This window comes from Seriola aureovittata, chromosome 22, assembly GCF_021018895.1.
Source record: "Seriola aureovittata isolate HTS-2021-v1 ecotype China chromosome 22, ASM2101889v1, whole genome shotgun sequence".
NCBI classification, from domain to species: domain Eukaryota; kingdom Metazoa; phylum Chordata; class Actinopteri; order Carangiformes; family Carangidae; genus Seriola; species Seriola aureovittata.
The window spans coordinates 3663733-3681197 of NC_079385.1; the positions used below are offsets into that span (position 1 = coordinate 3663733).

The window sequence follows — 17465 nt, forward strand, 5'->3', positions numbered from 1 at the left end:
CACACACACTTCATCTAGCCTCGGCTCTCAAGGACCCGTCACGCTGAGACAGATGCTTTCCACTCTTTCTCAAGCCCAGCTTTAGCAATCAGCCCATGACTCAGCCTGGAGCAGCAGCCACACAGCTGAGGTGGGAAAGTAACAGGAAAAATCAGGGCCAGTAACACTGGGGAATGTTTTGTAGCAGTGCGTGGGAGGTCAACAAGTTTATTTTGTATGATTTTGATTCCACTGCAGCTTCTTTTTGGCTGAACAAATTCACATCAGCTTTAATGGTGCCATCTACTTGCAGCTGCCCTTAAGAAGATAAAGCTTTATTATGTTTTTGAATTAAATGTCTCAATGACTACTGGAGGGATTGCCATTAAAGTTGGTATAGACATTCATGTTCCCCACAATATGAATTCTAATCGCTGTGACGATCAGTATAACCAGTTGCATGCATAACTAATGAATAAATTCAGCTGTGTTTGTGTTAACTGCTAATTAGGAAATGTTAACAAGCTAACACCCTCAACTAAGACAGATAAATGGAAACATTATACCTGCTATACATCAGCACTTTGATCCTTTCACAGTATTAATATAGAACCTAGACCTGCTTTGTAATCAAACAACACATGGACATCTACCTTTGTACTATATGGGACCTTTAATGTTGCTCTTTTATTGTCTAATGATTATTACACATTTTAGTTTTGTTTTTCAATCAATACCAAACACTAGTTATACGGTAGGTGTGTTGGAGTCTTCACATTATAAACAAAGGACAAGCCAGTGACAGACAATCCACTCTGGTGTGGTTCTATTGTTTTCACTCTCTCCCACACTTTACTGACACTCTGCCCCCTTCACAAAAGCTGGCACATAACAATCTGCTTTAGTTGTACCACGGCCACCTGTGAGCTAAGAGCTGTGAATCATTGCCAAAGATAGAGGGCAAACGCACCGGGAATCCTAAACTTGTGGCTTGGCAGTGGCCCTAAAACAAGGCTAGAATCACAGACTGAGGGGTTTTTCCACAGAGCTGAGAGATGACAAGGAACCCCTGGGAATTATTTCACTAAGAGCTGACAAACAAACAGAATAATGTATGTTTCCAGCTGAAAGACTCCAGTGCAAGAGCATAAATACAGGGTACGTGAATATGTGTCATTGGCTTTCCACATCATTAGATTTACACGAGCAAATGGACAGATCGCACAGTGCCAAGCAGGACACAAGTCAGCACAATAATGTTTGTTGCATCAGGAGATGTTTTAGCTTTCATGTTAACTATCAATGCTGTCACCAAAGTTGCTGTTCAGTAGATATGACTAATGGACACTAAAGCTTTTTACATCATCCTGGTGCTGCAACTTTTGAGAGATGCAATGTCTAAGTGGTGCTTTTATGAAACAATACCATTGAGCACTGTCAAAATTGACCAAAAACTGATGTTTGATTTATCCCTCTAAATAAACACACATAGGTTTGAATAATTTAAAAAATATATTTTTGTAAGTACAACTAGAGACATAACTACTTATTTAGTTGCTCAGGTTGATGGAACTGGACTGGTAGGCTAGGCTAACTGTAGCTAAGATAGCTTCAGCTCGAGGTTCCACAATTCCGCCGACTACTGACCAAAATCCAAAGTATTTTCAAACAGGTTCTTTTATATTGAACTCTGCTGTCATTACCACACATTTGTTGTTGTTTGCTCGTTTCAGCTTGACATACATTTCATTTTCAATGAGTTACAGCGACATGTGACTCCTGTCTATCATATACAGTGCATTCAGTTCAGTGGCCCAGGCCCATCCAAGCACAGCCCGGGTAGTGCTGCTATTTTTCTTAATCAAATATTCATTTTTTTTACAATTTGATTAAATAATCGAATTTAGAATAATGGTTGACAGCCCTAATACTAGTATGACCCATTCAAAAAGAGCAAACATTAAATACCACTGATCTTAATCAGAGGTTATTTAAGTCCTCCTGGATGCTCATTGTTTTTCACTGCTTACCTTTTCCACTTTCTTGATTGCTTCTTGCAATACTGTTTCAGAAAAATATATACATAAACCATATCATTTTTTATATATATATATATATATATATATATATATATAACAGTTTTGAATAGAAGTTGATTGCGTTGCAGAGCAATCATAGTCAAATTACGCTCATCATTATGCTCTAATTGTGGTGACAATTTGCTTTAATTATACAGCACAATACCAACCCTACTCTGTCAAATAATAATATCACAAAATATGATGCATGACGCAGGGTGATATATGATATGATGCAGGGTGTTTTGCCAAAACATACATTATAGAAACTGATATGTTTGAAGAGATGAAAGCAGATCAGAAAATTTTGGATTGCTTGTCAGCATTTTCTTTTTTTTCGATCTGCTTCTGTGAACACTGATTCTGATTGTTTTTAGATTAAGAGTGGAGCTCCACTCAAGGGCAGGCAAGGACAGCAATCATTTCAGGATGCTAAGCTGATTGTAGTGATGTTACTGTCTGCTCTCAAAAGGGGCAGGCAGCTCTGTGACAGCCCGACAGGCAGATCTATACTGGCCTATTGCTGCTGAGTGTTTTGAAAATGATTACCAGTGGTTAAGTGAGACATACTGAGCTACCGTGCTAGAAAAGACATAACAGCAACAATGTCACATGTCCCTGATATTTTTAGCCAATTCAGCAATACAGTTATAGTTATATATAGTACAGCAAAACCACTGCTCAGACTATTTTTCAGTTCGATATTTTTGTCTAGGGCTTCAATCTGTCTTTCATCACCACTGCTTAAGGCAACTGCCAGCCACTCTGATAAGTCTGAACAAGACCTCCTCATCAGTGATGATGAAGTTTTAGGATAATCTCCACCAAGACTCTCTCCAGGCTTATTTTTTTTAGAAAAGGGGATGTGCTGCTATACATTTGTTTGCTACAGGCAGCAATGGCTTGTTGAGATGTTAATAGCAATGAGTTCCATTTAAATTAGTAAAATGCAATTATTTCAATAAATAAGGATTATCAGTCTGTGACCCTGTGTACATGTCTGAATTTGGCTTTTCAATAATGTTGCCCAGTAAATGTCAGCTGTGTTTGCTAATAGATTGCTGACTGTCAGCTTCATTGACACCTGCGCTGGCTACAGTGCCAGTTACTGCAGCCTCAGGCTAAGTTTCATCAGGACTCATTAAGATCACTGACAGGCACTGGGACATGAACTTGATGAAGTATGGGGAAGAAGGGCCGGGCTAACCACATACATGCACCTTGCCTCAGGGCAAAGTCTAAAGCTAAATGCTATGCCATGAGCTAAATGCTAACATCAGCATGTTAACTTGCTTACACTGACAATGCTAGCATGCTGACATTCAGCAGGTTCAGGTTTAACATGTTCTACTTCTTACTTGACCATGTTTACATGGTGACATTTAACACTACATTACATAATTATTCATCCTGAGGGGACCATGGAAATGTGCACAAATTCCATGGCAACTATCCAGTGGTTCTGGAGCACTATGTCACAGATGCATATGTAGAGTATAAATAAAATAGTGTTTCTTATGGATTATTTGGCCCCCAAGATGTTGAGTATCCCACAGCATCCACAGCTTGAGGGAAAAAGCTTCTGCACAGCCTGACAGACAAGGTCCTGATACTCCAGTATTTCCAGCCAGATGGCTGGGGTGAGTGTTAGTCCAACACCCCGGTGCTTTTAGCTCCACCTCTTCTCTGTAAGCTGTTTCATAGTTTTCGCTGATGAGCCCCAGCACTGTTGTGTCATCAGGAAACTAATGATGTGGTTGAAAGAGCTGGATGATGCAGTGCAGTTGCATGTCAGCAGTGTGCTGGAGGTGTAGCTGCCAATCAGGACTGACTATGCCCAGTGAGTAAGTCCAGGACCCAGTTGCAGAGGGAGCTATATCTGTACAATGATGTCAGGATTCATTGACTACAACACCACACAAACCAGTTTTTTTCCAGGTGGAGGCCTGGACGAGGCCTGGTGGAGGGCAGATGTTGTAATGATGCAAGGGCTCAAGAGTGACAAGGAGGCTGATGATAGGTGTGTGCTGGGGCGGTAATCATTCAGACAGCTAACAGGAGATGTCTTAAGCACTGAGATGATGGTGGTTGACTTGCCTTGACACATGAATGTTTGGGCCAGAGAGATGCTGAGGATGTGTGAGAACAGGCTTGGATGGCATAACTTTGGATTTCTCAGTTCCTGCTGCTTTGTGAGGGTTAGCCCTGGAGATGGTCTTCCTTACACTGTCTGCAGTCACAGAACATGGTCATCTGCATATTATCTAACTTCTCAAATCAGCACATCTGGAGGGAAGCCACCACTGTCACAAGTCTATGGCTTAGCTTAGCAATCTGTGATAGCCAGGATGCCCTTCCACAAATGCTGTGTCTGTGTTGTCAGCAAAGCAGCTGTTGATTCTCTGTAGATAATTCTGTTCCCTCTCAGATGTCATGTGACAGTTCTGTTCTTGCTGCTTTGAGGGCCGCCTTCTGGTTTACCTTTGACATAATGGCTTTAGTGACAGTGACATCATCAGTGCACTTAGACTAGATGTCATTTTCTGTAGAGCCAAATCAAACTGATCAACTGGTCAAAGTGTTTTCAGAAACACTCTCTATGAAATAAAACCAAGACAAAGAGAAGGTGAACAGGTGAAACTAAAGTTGCCTGCTCCGATGTAATCTTCTGCCTGTCACTGTTTGGTGCTGTGCTCAGTGGGACACATCTTTAAACAGAATTAATCCATGTAGGTCAGGGAGCGAGGAATATTAATCAAGCATGTGAGCAGACGAAGAGGATTGCCTTGCTAGACCACAGAGAATCCAGCACTGTTTCGCCAGAATAAGAATCACTTTTCACCCTCTGACAGGGATAGAAATATCTAAATGCCAGTGGAAATGTACAGAAAACTGATACTGTACATGTAGGAAAACAGAGACTCAAAGGATCACTTTCAATGTAAGGAGACAATGCTGGAGAGAACAGTTACATATTCTGTGGTTTAGAGAAATGATAGAGACTTGCTGATCTTTGCACAATTATATCTCATCCCTCTGTAGATCCTGTTTTCATAAATACAAGATGCCCTTACATAACATATTTCTATCCCCGACACATTAAAGCAGCTGGGAGCACCAGCAAGGTCTGGCTGGAGACGATGCACACATCCGTCTAATAAAGCAGGTCGACTCACTCAGGAACATTGAGTTAGGCCAATTCTCACTTCCTAAATCTCACATTTCCTAGTTCCTGATTAAGTTTTGTTGGACACACAACCTCCTCTGAGAGAGACAATACTTTTATAAACACTTGCAACTGTCCTAAGACAAAAGACAAAAGTTTGGCCTGAATGTTAGCTGCAGCTGCAAAGGTGCACAGACAATACTGGCTACATTAACTGGGTTTTGTTGACAATAAGATTTATATATACAATCCCACAAGAGGTGTGTTCATGTTGTTGTTTCTAGTTCACTTCAGTGTTGTCATCCTCAAAAATAACTGTTACAGCATCATCTGCTGCCACACATCCTGCCGCAATTTGATCATGTGTTAGAAATGCACTGTCATACCTATCATCTCACACGTATTTCCACCTTGCCACAACAGGACATGCATGACTACTGCTCAACGAAAGATAAGACCCATCATATAAATAAACCAGATTCAGAACATATATATATATATAACGAGTTCATTAATTAAGCAAAATTCCTGCATGACACAGACTCTATTCTTTCTAATAACCCCCTTTAATGTGGGAGAAAGGAATGTGGAGCACCGCCACCTTGCAAAATTAAAACTGTATTACACTTTCAAATGCCACAAGGTGAGTCAGTGCTCACTGACATCCATTTATCGGATCCATCAGGACGACATGTGGATGAGAATGTTGATGAGGAGAAGATTGAGAAGGTTTGAACTCCTGTGGTGTCAAGGAGACTGTGGGGAACTAAGAGCAGTGAATCCCCCATGAAGGAGAAACGCTGCAGCTGCTTGGCTTTCTAACGGACGGCACAAAACCATCACTGCCAACGAGACAGAGAGGAGAAACCACAGAGACAACAAAGCCACAGCTCCACTACAGAGCTGTATGCTGAAAATGTGTATGACGCACACAGCCTACGTTAAATAATATGTCTGTGTGTGTTTGTGTGATGGCTCTTGCATAAGAGAGAAGGGAGAAAAGACGCGAGACTGAGATGCTGACACATCCACTCTACAGGTGAAATCGCTCATATTTTGCATTTTAAAGAATTTGCAGACATCACAAGGAAGAGTGCAAAGTTCAAGTTATAGTGGAAGGCAATATTCATGTGACCTGAGAAAGACCTTATGAGAAAAACGGCACGTGGGAAAACACAGAGCTGGAAGACACACTCAAATACGTTATCTCTCCATGAGCAGTGCTGTCAGCAGCACCTTCTCATCTCAGGCTGGGACTACGACAGCAATCAGACACATTCTGAGCAGCTAGCTGGGCATCAGGACACATAACCAGGATGCTGTGTGATGTGACCTCAATTTATTAGCATCTGTTACCCTAACGGAGCATCCCTCCACACATACACATCATGTGTCACTGGAGTGACATTATTACACGCAGGATCATAAACACACAACACTCACAAACACATAGAAGCGTGGAGGGAGCCGGGCCAGACGCAGCATGCACGTGTGGAACAGATCGAGGGGAGTGAATGAAGGACCTACCTCATGCAGCCCAGGCAGGCGAAAGCACCATTACATTCACAACACAGTCTCTGAGAGAGGAAAAGAGAGAGAGAGGGAGGGAGAGAGACATAGAGATGACATCACCATATTTTTCTCCCTCCTCCTCCTCCTCCTCTGAAATGTAGGCTAGTGCTGCAGGGCTGCCGGTGTCAGCAACGGAGCAGCAGTGAGAGCTCGCTCTGTGTTCAACAACAGATGAGTATGCTCTCTATAGAAGCCAACTCAATGGTGATGTGTCTATACCCACAACAGAGCCAAAGACACACACACAGAGCATTTTAAACACCTGAAACAACTGAGGGACTGAAGCCACTCCTCTGATGTAATCATACATATATAAGTGCCGTTGAACCTGAATAGAAAACTGATATACCTCTGACAGATGAACATGCATTACCAGAAGGCAGCTATTGCTTTAACATCAGCTTTTTCTGCAGTGTTTTGTAGTGGAAGCACCTCACCTCACCTGAAATAAAGAGCACCTACATCAAAAGAAATGACTGCATTTTTTATTTTAGGCTCACTGGCATCAGGGGGGGAAAAAATGGCACTACATCACACAGCAAAAGCCATTGCAATTGTTTAAACCATCATCTAGTTAAGAGATGAGATGCGTCAGGATCTGTCTGATTCAGCTGGTTACATCACAAACTACAAACCTTCCTACTCAGATAAGACAGCAACATGTGAACTGATAGTGAGGTTACCAAGGGGAGCAGTCAACACAAGGCAAGTAATTCTAGGGTTTAGAGCTAATGCTACTTCCAACCAGCCACATCTCCCGAAAGTTACTGAAGGCATGTGCTGCTTTATTTAAAAAGGAACATGCACCCCGACAGTGTTATTGAAAATATCAAATCCAGACGAAGGCCACTGACCCAGGAACTGTGGTAAACAATAATATTAAGAATTCATCCTCCTTAGAGACACGTTTAACTCTTAGCCAAATATCACTGCCTGTGTGAACTGTTCATTTTGAATGGTTTTTTCAATGTTTGAAATAAAAGTAAACTGCAATCTGCTAACAAATTTTCTTACGGGATATCTTGCACAGGTACTGTTTTTCCTTTAGCAGGGAATCAAGCCTTTGACCTGCCTGAAAGCCACAATAACAACTAAGCAAGACTGATATACTACAAACACTGCCCTTGGCAGATTGCAGTGCATCGTAATCGGCAAAAATGTGCTGCCACTGCAAGGCTTTGATTTTCTCTATCTTTTAAATTGCTTTTCCAAGGATACTCAAAAGTAAATTCTTCAGAGTTTGAGTTTGTAAGTGTTTCCCATATGTAGATTTATTTGTGGCGTCCTCACACAACATTGACAATGACCACCAGCAATAAAGATTTGTTTTTTCTTTACTATTTTCTTATATTCTTATTTTACTGTAGAGCTGAGTGCAGCGTATTCATTTGCTCAGCACATAGTTGCTCCTCTCTGTCTCTCTCTCTCACTCTCTTACAAACACATTGACAACAGACCTGTCTGCCATAGTTGGACTGGCCATCAGGAACACTGTGAGAACAACCGCCACATTGTTGAGCCATGAAAATAATCCATAAAGTTTTTACCGTCCCTATCTATCTCATTACAGCCCTCTCTATGTGTCTGTCATTCAGGGTGCACAGTGTGCTGCAGTATTTTAATACAGCTGAATTCCCAACAAAGCTGTTCTCACTTATGTGTTTTTTCTGTTCCTGTTGTCAGATAACATAAGTTTGAATTAGTGACTGAAATGCCGCAAATTACGACTACATGTTACTAACAGTCACTCGCAAGCCATTTCCAAGATGCTGTTCTGCACTGAAACCCAGACCTTTCGCTTACATCTTGTAACTACAGTTTGTCCAGAAAGTCACTAGATTTTTTAGTAGGTGTCTGCAAAGTCAGTAAATCTAGCAAAAATGGTGCAAAATTGACAACACAGACTGAAAACAGCCCCCTTATCATGTAATAAAAACTATTTGTGCCAACTCATTTTGTAAGGCCAATGGGTAAACTGTAACACTCAGCCAGCCAACCAATGGTTTAACTTCATCACTCTGTCACGGACATTTGTGCTTCTAGGGTTTGCCTCACTGTTGCAGTTCAGCCAAAGAAAAAGAAAAAGCTCCAGATTACTCCAATCCAATTTGCCACATTGTAAACAAATATAGGCTAGAACACTGACACTCTAAATCAACTTCAACTTTAGGAGTTTGTCCTGACTTTGTTTGGATAGACACAGACAGGAAAGAGTGGAGAATGGTTATGGGATAGGGCTACATCTAACAATTAATCAATAAAATGTTTTGGGTTTTTTTTTTAACCAGACTGTAAAATTTCCAAAATGATGGAAATGATACCCACCATAAGTCACACGAGCCCACCGTGATATCTTCAAATTTACTGGTTAAGTGGATTTGGGTCCACTGGGCCAGCAGGAAGCTTCTCATCCTAAACTCACAGGTAATACTATTTTGTGTCTCATCACATCAAAATGAATCCTCCTCATCTTGTCCCTTGTGTCCTATTTCTATACCTACCTTCCATATTATTGTGTTTCAGCACAGCAGGTGTATAATCATGCTTTGAGCCTGTCCCAGCAGTTGCTTGTAATACTGTGAGATAGCCATCAAAACGTATTCTTTTGTGGCACTAAGTGCAACTAAGTGTGGTGGAAAAGAGGAAACACAAATCTGTATTTGTTTTATGTTTTATCATAAAAAACATGAGCTGTCTTTTCCTCAAGCCGTCCATTCGCTTCGACTAACAGATGTCTCTGCAATTGTGTTGTGTGGTCCTGGTCCAGCTGCAGGGGAAACATGCCGCTGTCAAAAGCGCCCAGCTGTGAGTGTCCTCCTGAGGCAAGAACAGGCAGGTCAGAGCTGAGGTTGGTGTGTCAAAAAGGCTGGGAAAGGATTCGACACAACACACTTACACAATATATAAGTGCGCACACACACCATATCACAGCAATGCATAGCCATGGGCGTTTGGATAGGGACAACGTTTAATAAAACATGGAGTCAGTAAGCCCAGCAGGTAAGCTGGTCAAATGACAGCACATGACATTTGAAATGTGGAGGATGATTTTATCTGAAGCACCTTACAGCATTCTCTGTGAATCATGTATTCTTAGCAAAGGCAGCCCTTCATCCTTCCTGAACGTTGCTACCCAGTGGAAGATGTTTTATGATTTTTCAATGAATTGCCATAATTAAGTCTGAGCACCTCCATGAACCTAAAACCTTCACTGGTTCGTGAGTTGTTCGCCTTAAGAAGTAAACAGTCTGGTTTCCACAACAGTCTGACAACAAGAAAAACGGATCTATTAGAAAAATCCATTCTGCTGTAATATATTGCAAAATTCCCGGAACATAAAGCGTTTCTAGAAAATCTATCCTTAAAAACTCCTTAATAATCAAAAACATCTACTGACCAGTGGCAAAGAAAAAAAACTGTTCTATCTCTCTCTCATCCTATATCTCTCCAATGAGAGATGAATCGCACTAAACTGAATTGCACCGTTGTATGAAGCTTGAAGCCAGTAGTAGACACGCTGTAGAAAAGAGTGCAACAACTTGGCTAATCTAAGATAGCAACAGTTGATCATGATCATAAAGACCCCCATTTCTTGAAATGAATGCACTTCAGTTGTGAAAATTGATGACTTAATAAGGGATTATATTTAGGATTTTAGCGAAATAAAATAACCAGAATATATGTGGTATTGATTAATGAAATTGTTGTAACTTGATTACTGAATCTGCTTGTAAGATTAGTTGCTGCCAAAAACCATTTGTCAACCAGCACTCTGTGAGCTGACCTCTGAGAGGACAGAGAGGCATAGAGTTTAAAGGTTGTTGTAGCATTTTAGACGTGTCATCATCCACTTTTATTTAACCTCCTAACTGCTCCATTAATGGTCTGCAAGCAGTTACCAGCCAGGACTTAATGGTACAATGTCTTTTGAATAAATGTTACTAATTTATTGCCTGACTGAGCTGACTGCTAATGAGCTAATGAATTTGCTAACTGACCATTAGCAAGTGTATTTTCTCTCTTCAGCAACTATTTATTGTGTGTGTGTGTGTGTGTGTGTGTGTGTGTGTGTGTGTTGTGTGTGTGTGTGTGTGTGTGTGTGTGTGTGTGAGTGAGAGAGGGGGTGTTTAAAAATACTTTGCTGTACAACTTTCAGGATATGACCAGGATGATAGGCATTCATTTCAAATTAAAAAACATAAATGAGAAACCAGCAGAGCTACAAAGATAAGTTAATTAATTAATTAGTTGATCAATAGGAAATTAATCAGCACCTATTTTGACAATCAATTACTTGTTTGTTTGGAAGAAATTGTCCTCAAATGTAGGTTCCAGATTCTTAAATGTGTGTATTTTCTGGTTATCTTAATGTTGGTTTTGGGCTGTTGGTCGGACAAAACCAGATTTCGCAGAAATCACCTCAGGTTTATGAAATAATCAACTGATTAATCAGTAATTAAGTTTTTTTGGCCTAGAAAGCTTCAATCCCTCCTCTGGCTAAGCAGTAAATTCAACCAAAACCATCTCCCCCAGCACTTCCCAAGATCTGACTAAATGTTGAACTGCAAATGAGCTTTTGAATGAGAGGCCAGGGGAGCTCATCTGACCTTGAACAAGTCATGGCCATGTGATGAGATTACACCACTGCAATGAAAAGTCATCTTTAAGGGGATTAATGAGAATTAAGACAAGTTTAGAAAAATAAAAATGTGTAGTGTGGGCTTAATTCTGCTGTGAGTGTGGCATAACACTTACTACAAGTTCTCCTCTGCTGTGAAACAGAGAGAAGAGGGCGGCTAAAGGCTTAATTCTGCAACAATACCTCAGAGTTAAGCATCTTTTTGTTGAAGGAGGAAGCCTGTCACTAACTGCAATTATCAGACCAAATCTTTGCCCAGAGAGTCAGTCAAGCCTGCTCAACCTGAACAGAAGGAGGAGAGATGGGCCCACAAAGATAACTTATCTACACAGTGATAGGGCTCAGGGAATTTTGAGAGAACACTTCATTGATGATAAGCACAACAGCACAAAACATAAATAAGAGAGATAGAAGTCAAACACATCTCAAAGGAACAGTTTTTTTTGATTCATGTTCAGCCAAGAGATCCAGGAAAGGGCTTGATGGACATAAAGATGCAAAAACTTTCTGTACATTTTTATCATCTTAAAGGTTTCTTTTAAATTGCAATTGCAGCATTTCACAGCAAACATTATTATCATCACAGCACTGAGACTTGCATTATGACACAGCAGCTGAAATAAATACCTGACAAAAGCTAAAAGTTGGCACAGTTTTGCTGACAACAATACTGAGTGCTGATGTTCTGTATGAGCTCAGCAAAACAAAGCATCTCTATCTCACAATATCAAACAGGCTCATCAAAGGAAATGAACTGTGCATCCCTCAAAGAGGTGCAGCTGTGCACAGGACTCTGGACTCTGACAGTGAATTAGGACACTAGAAAGCACAGCAAGGATGTAGGCATGGGCAATCTGATGATGTTGTATCATGGACATCTTGCTTTGGTATATGATCTACTTTTCAGACAAGTCGTAAAGATTGCGTCATTAAAAAATGATATATTTAGATATTTAATTTTAAAGTTCAATCGTTGCTAAACAGCCCACTGTGACTGTTAAATCTGGTTTTGTCAAATCGTCCTGATAAAAATCAGGACGATTTTACCAATTTATCACCTGTTAATATCACAATGTCAATTTAAAAATACATTTTTCAAACATGCTAAGTTGTAAGAGCTGTCTGACATGCTTAATAGCTGAATCCTGTTTTAAAATAGTGAGAGAGAGAAGGCAAGCTGTGAATAAAACAGCAATATAACTCCATACTGGGAACGTAACTAAAACATCAAAAAGCACTGGGCACAAGCAATTTGTCCACAAACTAAAATAGCTGCACTTCTGATCAAACATCCCTTTGCGATAATTTCTCTTTGTGTTTACTACATGTATATACTCTTTGTTCCAGCAGGAACATATTTACAGCCACTATAAATAAAAAAACCCTTCAAAAACCATTGCCCAGGGCACAAAGGTAGAGTAATACAGCAACACAAAAGGTATAGTCCAGCGCTTTTGTTCCCAACTGTGTTCAAAAAACATTGTTTCGTTAATCCTTTCAGAAAGCCGCACCAGTGGATTGTAGTCATTCAACTTCAATGTCTCACGTAAAAACACGGTCCACTGGTAAAATGGTCATTTGCACCACCTGTCAAGTGTTTTATCCAAATTAGTGTTTGTTTTTACCTCTTGTAGATCTTCTGTGGCACACCTACAATTGTCACCCACAGTATAATCATAGGTGTGGTCAGTGGCTATAATTAGCTACATTCCCACATCATGGTGCTCACTTATCTCATGAGTTCAGACACAATGGTTTTTTGGGGTGGAAGCAATGTCTTCTGGGAGTGTGGAAGCTGTAAATGACTGTTATGCAGCAAAGCAAGATTCCTCTGTGATGGTAAGGCCAGGATCTCCTGTCATCAATAATAATCATGCTATTTGTCAAGGTCTGTCACAAGAGTTGAAGGTAGATGGAGATATGTCTCTCAACACCTAACCAGTAATTCATTAAATAATTAATGAATTTCTTAAAAAACACATGGGCCTTCAATGTTTTGTCCCTGATGATTAAAAGTATCACCCTACAAATATCTCCCTATCCCCACGTTTGTGACGTCATTTTGAGCCAGTGACTGCGCATTAGTGAACGGGTGGTGTAGTCATGGTATCATGCCCCTCCCCATACACCAACCTGAGCCAAACACAAGTCAAGACAGCTGTCAATCATGATGAAACACCCCTTTCTTATAGCATAAGATTAAAAACCTAATTAACTAATTAAAATCAATATAAGAAAAATGAAGACATGAACATAGATCAGCAAGATGAGAACTACCTAAAATGACAGAAACCATCTTTAGGAAAAATTTATTTGACATGTACCTGGAATTCTTAGTTTGGGCCATGTACCACCCGCTAACATGTAGGGGGCGAGGTTCACAATCTATAATGCAGCCAGCTACCAGGGTGCAATCAAGATGTTTTGGTATCACTTTCGGGGAGCTGACAGTTCGTCCATCTTTATATACAGTCATTGCACCAAACAAACAAGTGTGACTTGCACTAGGGCTGGGACGATTATCCGACATAATCGACTTTGTCGATTATTAAAATTATTCGACGTGGAATTTTAGTGTCGACGCGTCCTGTAAAACCACACAGGGTAAATGTTCATAGAACAAAACCGGAACTTTCTAATGGGACCGTTTATATCTATCGTCTTTGGTTTACCCGGATACAAGCGCAGCGCAAGGGCTGGGACAACGCGGTGACGTAACTGAAGTCATTGACTACATGAATGATTTGCGTCTGTGTAATCTATTTGAACAACACGGCGGCGTCTACCAGCAGTACTACGGAGCGTGTGGAGCAACACGCGGCAAAAAAGGCTCGCACACATATCTCTTTAAATTACCTTTGAATTACCACTTTATAATTGTATTTAAATTGATTAAGTAAAGTCTTGCTTTTTGAGTTTGGAAAGTGTTTTGTTAAAGAATAATGCTCATGGTGGTGTTTAAGAAATGTTTTAATAAATATTGAAATGTTAAAAATGTTTTTTGTGTGTGTGTGTGTGTTGGACAGGGCAAATTGTTATATTAAATGACTAACTGGAAAATAATTGCAATAAAATTACTGTTAGGTTAATAAAAAAAATAATCGTTAGATCAGTCGAATAATCGAAAAAATAATCGCTAGATGAATCGTTTAAAGAATAATCGTTTGGGAAAGCCCTACATTGCACAGAGCAAAGTCCAGTTCCATGGATATTGCAGCACACTGCCTTAATTTTCCACAAGGTTTTACGGCCAAAGTCAAACTAACTTTTGTGGAAGTTATGACAGCATTCATCTTGCTGTGCCTGATGAAAGGTGAATGGACAAGGATGAATTTTGTGTCTCTCTGAATTCTCAGAGTTATGGAACTCTACTCACCACTGCCACCAGGACTTGAGGGTTTCCCGCAGTGTTTAATTATGGAGGCAGCCCACCTGTGTAGCTGAGAAACCAGCAGATCTGTCTGTGGTGCAGGAAGAAGCAGCAGCTCAGGTGGGTTGTAATAAGGATCCCCTGCCTCTGAAGCGATGCTCTTGTGGCCTGATGCGGGTGGACACTGAAGTTAATAGGCTCAGACACTCATACGGGGCCTGACGCGCCCACGCTGCTTTATCACATAAGCAAATATTTCTGCTCTATCTGCCGACACGAGAAACCATGCTTAACTAAACCCTGTCATCGCTGGAGACAGGTGCAAATTAAAGTCATGTTTGTTCAGTTTTGTTTGATGTATGAGCCAACAGCAGCCGAGCTCCCCGGAATAATGAAGGCTGAGACAATGAAATGAAAGTTACACAGTAATATGGTGTATTAAAAACAGCTGTTTTCATTGGTAAGGCTCAGCTAACCCTCTCATGATGGTAACAAAGGCTGCTATACTACATGCTAAGGCAAAGTGGGCCAGAATTTAACCTGATTTGTGTGCGCCTGCTGCATAAATCTCCACTGACAAGAAGTGAGTCAACTATCTCACTTCAAGCACATCTGGCATTTGTCGGAGCAAATGCATACAATCAGGCAAACCACAGCCAGTGGCCTGAGTGTCCCAGCTGGGAAGATTAGCCTGCACTGATGCACCGGCCTTGGCATTTCAATAACTTCATGAGCAGCACAGTATTTGTTATGGCTCCTAATAGTGTTTCAGTCTGGAGGCAGAGAGAGAAACAAGGTTGCTGAGGGACCTGTGACTTGCTGACAGGTGAATATTTGTTCAGTGAGGGACTCAAGTTGCTGGAGCTGTTTTATTGTTTCATAATGTGGCTGCCGTGAAGCCCTTTCAGGCCGGTAACTGTGATTAAGAACTATAAATACATATTTTATTTCACAAGACTCTAAGCTTTTCCCTCTACTGTTAATACCTGAGAAACACTAACTGTGCTCTGTGTATGTAATAATGAATATCAGCAGTCTTTAACCATTTCACAGTTTAAATTTTCTTAGTCGACTAGTTTTTGTGTCGTTTTCTGTTTTCTTTTTTTTTTTTTTTAAACGTTGTTAACGTTGACATCACTGGTGCTGCTGTTTGCACTACTCCTTCTGGGTTCTGGTGTTTTCTCTGAGCAGGTAGAATTTCGGATGATACGTTTACGTTTTAGCCATCAGTCCATGTTTGCATGTCTTCAAGTCTGTATATAGTGAGAGATGCTGCAACAGCGGAGGAGGCTAACAGCCAAGTGTGTTGTCCAGGGCAGAAGTCGCTCTGTCTGATGCAGCGTCAGTCATCCCGGTGCAAACATTGGCTGAACATTATTAGACGTCGCTGTAAATGTGGCCGGACATGTCCCTCATTGTAAGTGTAAATTATGCACAATATCTGCAATCCCACACTGAAATTCAAGTCCTGATTAATTTCATTATTTAAATATATATATTTCAAGGGGCTTCAAAAAATTATTTGAGTTCCAGGGCGGCCAAATAATGTTATAAATAACATTGCTAACACTGTACTACATTACAGAGAAATACTTAACCGTAATAAGCAGCCTTTAAAATATAAAGTTTACAAGCACATGCATGAAGCGAGCCGCCTCACTCCAGCAAAAGCGGTAATGATTCTGAATGTGACACAACAACAATATACTAGATATACCAAATAGCACCAAAAACATCCCAATATAGAGAGAAGTGCACATCATGCACAAAGCACAAAGGTGCAGTAAGAAAGGTAATTTAGTTTCCCCCAGTTCCCATGAACACTTGGATAAGCCTAACACTGCCTATTTATCAAAGCTATCTCACATTAGAGCGAGTGGCCATGCTAGAGGCCAAACATGAGTCTACTAACATGTTTAAAATGAGACAGGTTTGAGGTGGACAAATGATAGGTGAATGATTGCCTGAAGAGATTGCATGTCACCTTCTTGGGGTCATTCTTTACCCTCACAAAATGACCCCACACTTTGGATTTCCTCAAGTTCCTGTCGTGACTGAGTGTAGCCACTTCCTGTGGAGTTTGATTTTTGTTTTTCCTGTTACCAACTGACCACTCAAAACCTGGCAGACTCTTCTCATCGACTAACATTTGTTTAACTATTAGGGGGCAGCTCTATATTTGTGTATAAAACAGGCATAAATGCATCACCATGGTAGGCTACTGCTGATCAAACTAATTTACCACTAGAAAACACCGCTCCTAGATCAAAATGCAGACTTTACCAAGACAGAATAATGTAAAAAACATAAAGTTCCCTCCAGCAGCCTTTGGGAAGTATTTCTAAACACAAACAGAATTCATAATTTAACAAACCAAGTGAGTAGTACATACATATATATGTAGTAGAATATAGTAGAGATACAGGCTTCATAAAAGAACAGAATCAAACCTAGTGTTTGCAGTGTATGACCTTTTGCAAGGGTGGCACAGACATGTTGCTGTGAGTCACAATCATGTGCTCCTGACAGCAGATCTTTGTATAACTGAGTGATTCATTTTGACTGGAAAGCAACATTCCATTAGCAAAATTCCTTAACATCTAACATCAAAATACTTTAAAGATCTCTCTGTATCAGCTGAAATGCTCTATATAAATATTG

General features: G+C 40.5%; 1 protein-coding gene across 7 annotated transcripts in view; it reads right to left on the minus strand.

Moving 5' to 3' along the window:
* The window catches only part of osbpl8 (oxysterol binding protein-like 8), a 100763-nt gene that overhangs the window by 80045 nt on the left and 3253 nt on the right, over nt 1–17465 (minus strand). The window contains exon 2 of one of the 7 annotated variants that reach the window (XM_056367386.1): nt 6751–6800. The exons of 5 other annotated variants lie outside the window; for them this stretch is intronic. The gene's annotated coding sequence lies outside the window, so the exon portion shown is untranslated. Of the gene's footprint in view, nt 1–6750; nt 6801–17465 lie in introns of those variants that run through there. One more of the 7 variants, XM_056367391.1, reaches the window with a different exon arrangement.